Below are 4,657 nucleotides of genomic sequence, written 5' to 3' on the forward strand. Positions count from 1 at the left end.
CTCTCTTTTGTTTAGAGGTGTCAAAAGCACACATGACTTGACCAGACCCGATCCAAAACTGATTCAAAACATATCCGATTCAGAGTTGGACTCGCGTGGACATAACAATTTTGATGACTTAACTTTAAAAATTATCCCGACCCGACCCGACCCATATCATACTCGATCCGATCATCCGAATTGACACCCCTACCTTTGTTCTCCCAAATAACTTTTGCACCACATAATTATTCACAAATTATTAACTTTTGCATTATTCACAAATTATTTTACTTAAACTTTTATAGTGTACTTTCTCCAATTTTGTTTAGTTGACACTCTTTAACTTTTGCACTATTAACAAATTATTTGACTAGCTTTTATGATTCATAGCTACAATAAATATAGTCATGTACGATTTTGTTTGAATTCGCCTAAATGTAAATTTTTATTTTTATTTATTTATTTATTTATTTATTTATTTTTTTGTTTATTTTTTTTTTTTGATAGAGGCCAGGTAAAATAAAAAATAGTTTGAGTTGATTTATGTGGGGACCCTTTGTCAACCTTGGATGCACATTTGGTAGCAACCTCGCTCTGGTGTCAAGTTCTTTTTGTAGGTTGTTAGCGTACATTAGCAATAATTTCATTTTTACATTATAGATATAACTCTAAACATGTCAAACGCATCAAAAACTGAAATGGCACATAACATGTAAGTAGTAGAACTTTTATTACATTTAACTATAATGCTTCATATTACATAATCATTATCCCATAAAATAATAAACATTGTACTTTAATCCGAAGTACATAGCCTTAATCATACAATTATAACTAAGATGACAGGAAAGCAAGCAATAGTGATTCATAATTCTTATTTCCGCAATGAAACCAATTGCATTTGGATTTTTGGAAGTAGGTTGTTATTAGAATTTCTTAGCTAGTAGGCAAAGTTGTTTTTCTTTATGCATAACGATTCCAGGGAGGACATTGTTGTCAATTTCTTCCTTGTTTAAGCCATTAGGCAATTCCCAATCAAATGAGTATAGCAAGTTAGCTAGCACAAGCTCAAGGTTTACGAGACCAAAAGTGTAGGCAGGGCACATTCTTCTTCCACCTCCAAAGGGATACATTGGCATCATTTCTCGCCCTTTTAATTCCACTGAACTCCCTATAAACCTCTCTGGCATAAATATTTCTGAGTCCTTCCAGCATTTTGGATCTCGTCCAATTGCCCATGCATTTATAATTACCACAGTATTGGGTAAAATATCATATCCTTCTATGACGCTTTTTTCAATTGTTTCGTGTGGAACAAGTAAAGGGGCTGGCGGGTGTAGCCTAAATGTTTCCTTTATCACTGCCTTGAAATATTCAAGTTTTGGGAGATCATCTTCCAATATGCAACCTTTGTTATGTGGCGCACACCTTAGTTCTTCTTGTACTTTTTTCATTGGAATGGGGTTCTTTATTAGCTCTGCAATTACCCATATTACCCCAGCCGTGGTTGTATTTGCACCTCCGACAAAAAGATTCTGCGAAAAATTATTGGAATAAAATCTTTGTAAATATCATGTTGAAAAGCAAATTTAATAGTTATTAACTATAATAAGAATAAGAAGATATATTACCTATTTATGCTTTTAATAAATTCCTAAAACCCTCATAATAATAATAATAATAATAATAATAATAATAATAATAATAATAATAATAATAATAATAATAACAACAACAACAACAACAACAACAACAATAATAATAGTAATATATAATATTTTTAAATTTATGTTGAGATTGAATAATCAAAAAACATGTAAAATGAAACAAACATGGAAACTAACTTACAAAAAGGGAATTAGATTTTGTTACAAAAAAAAATTTATGTTGAGATTGAATAATAAAAAAACATGTAAAATGAAACAAACATGGAAACTAACTTACAAAAATGGAATTAGATTTTGTTACAAAAGGATTAAGTTATATAACCATATTTGTCATTTAAAAAGTGAAGGCCTCTCATAGGTTGTCCTTTAAAGTCATGTTCTCTTCTCCAATTTATTTAAATAATATATAGTAGTAAAAATAATTTTAGTTCTTTTTTTTTTTAACAATTTATAGATAAGTTAAGAACTTAAGATCATTAAAAATAACTACTAAAGAACAAATATGGTAGAAATTAATAAAATAAAAAAAATCAATTAAAAAAAAGGAGAATTTGTAATAATAACCACCCCTAATGCCCTAAAAGCACCATTGTTGAAAAATCACTTGCTTTTTGGAAATTAGAAAATACCACCCTTAAAATCAAAATCTGTAAATATCTGTAAAGAGAACATGCACGCCATACGTTTCACTAACACACACACACACACACACACACACACACACACACACACACACACACACATATATATATATATATATATATATATATATATATATACACACACACACACAAAAGAGTGATCAATAATTAGCCCTAAAGCCTACCTGTCATTTCTTCTAATATACAGATAGTTTTTCAATGGCTACAATAAAATTGTGGTCATTATATTAGATCAAATCTCAACCATTCATTACTTTTTTTACTAATCCAAACCTTTAATTGGATGACTTTGTTGAATTGTGGTTTAAACAAAAAAAATTGTTATTGTTTGAGACGAAGGGGTTAATCATTCATTAATTTTTATTGTAGCCATTGAAAAGTCTTCCCTAATATACCACAAATTTAACCAATTTTCCTGATTATTGTTTGAGACGGAGGGGTTACTAATGTCGTCTTTGCTTTAAAATAACACTAGTGAGTGTCATAACAAACGTACGTACCATCAAAATTGCTTTAATATGGTTCATTGTGAGCTTATATGGGAAAGAAGTATCATTCATGAGGCGGAGCAAAACATCAACCATATCATCTTTCGTAGATTCGAGCTTGTTTTTGTGAAGATGTTCGTTAATGATTTTTTCAAGAAGTGCATTTAAGTCTTTAAAGGTTTTCTCAAGCTTAGAGGATTTTCCTGTTATCATATCAAGAAAACCCCCAAAAGGAACATAATCAGTATAAAAGAATCCTGTGAACATTGCTTCAGCTTCATGTAGAAGGCTGTAATATCTTCTTCCTAACACACTGTCGTCGTCGTATCTGCGCAAAATCCAAACAACATTAAACTTATAAACGTAGTGTATCTTTTAGGTTAGGAACCAAGTAAAGAGTAAATGGTATGTAATTTAACAAAGTCTAACAGAAATTATCGGTTTATTTCCTTGATTTTGATCTCATATAATTTATTGCAACAACTTGACATTTATGGTTTTCAAGTCAAAAAACTACTAATAATCAATGTAACAAGATCACACACATACATATTGTTAATTTGTACGTATTAGTAACCATGAATATTGATTATACATATCATTATGTTTACGTTTGATACCACGTATGAAAATAGTATCCAAGATCATATCTATTCTATTAATTATTACTAAAATAGAAGATGCTGACGTCATCGTTGTCTACGTGTAGTTCTCTTAATAAAAAAAGTTCCCGCCTTAATGCAATGATGATGTCATTTTTTTTGGTAGAGGTATTATATTTGACATTTTTAAAATTTTAATATTACTCCTCCTACTTTACAACTAAAACCTATCAATTTATCGTAGGAAATTGAAATAATTTTAAATGGTACACTAATAAATGATCTCCTACATTGAACTATGAATTAGACGACGTTGAACAGATATTATATTATAATTTTAATGAAAGTAAAAGATTTTAAATTACAAAATGTCGTAATTCTTATTTATATTCATGTATAATAGCGATTTATTTTTAAAATATACAGATTAAAAATAGGTTTTATATAAATCGTGCATCGCATGGGTTCTAACCTAGTATATAATATGTATGCAAATATGCATAGTTTCATACATACGTACCTCTTGCCAAAAGCAATCCTCCCGGAAGTTGAGCTTGCAAAACTAAGAACCAATTGACTCAAATTGACAATTTTGGAAGCAGAAGATAAAGAAGAAACCTCTTGAATCAACCTAGAGACTTCTTCCTGTCGAATTGGAGCGAACGACTCGACTTTCTTAGAGTTTAAGAGATGAACGATTAATATTTTTTTCATTTCTCTTATATAATCACTATATGGACTAAAAGCTACGTCTAACCCATTATAACTCAATTTCTTTGTTCCAGCCAACATTGGTCTATTACAAAAATTCTTATCATGTGTTTGGAAGATTTCTTGGGCCAACTTCGCCGATTGAATAACGACCATAAGTTTACTCATCAACCGGAGCGCGAAAATTGGACCGTAGGTTTTGCCTAATTTGGAATAATAGACGTGAGTATTTGAGGGTTCAAATTGGACAGTTTAATTTTAATCATCCGCAACGTTGAAATTTTGACAATTATTCACAAACACTCCTTTAATATAATCATCAGTTACCATTTATACATTGGGAAAAAAAATAATCATATGTGATTGTTAGGGGTGCTAATTTAGTTGAGCAGCTCGCGAGCAACTCGTACTCGACTTGGTTAACGCTCGGTCAAAACTCGACTCGGATTGACTCGACTTGATAAGCTCATGAGCAACTCGATAATATTATATTAATATAGAATTTGCAAACAAAGTTACTATATATATTTAAACAAACTTGACAC

General features: G+C 30.4%; 1 pseudogene; it reads right to left on the reverse strand.

Annotated features, from left to right (window-relative positions):
* Positions 1–908: 908 nt before the first annotated feature.
* LOC145628284 (6,7,8-trihydroxycoumarin synthase pseudogene) lies at positions 909–4,193 on the reverse strand (annotated as a pseudogene).
* Between the last annotated feature and the right edge of the window lie 464 nt (positions 4,194–4,657).

The sequence above is a fragment of the Chenopodium album genome, chromosome 4 (genome assembly GCF_948465745.1).
Source record: "Chenopodium album chromosome 4, dcCheAlbu1.1, whole genome shotgun sequence".
Taxonomy (NCBI): domain Eukaryota; kingdom Viridiplantae; phylum Streptophyta; class Magnoliopsida; order Caryophyllales; family Amaranthaceae; genus Chenopodium; species Chenopodium album.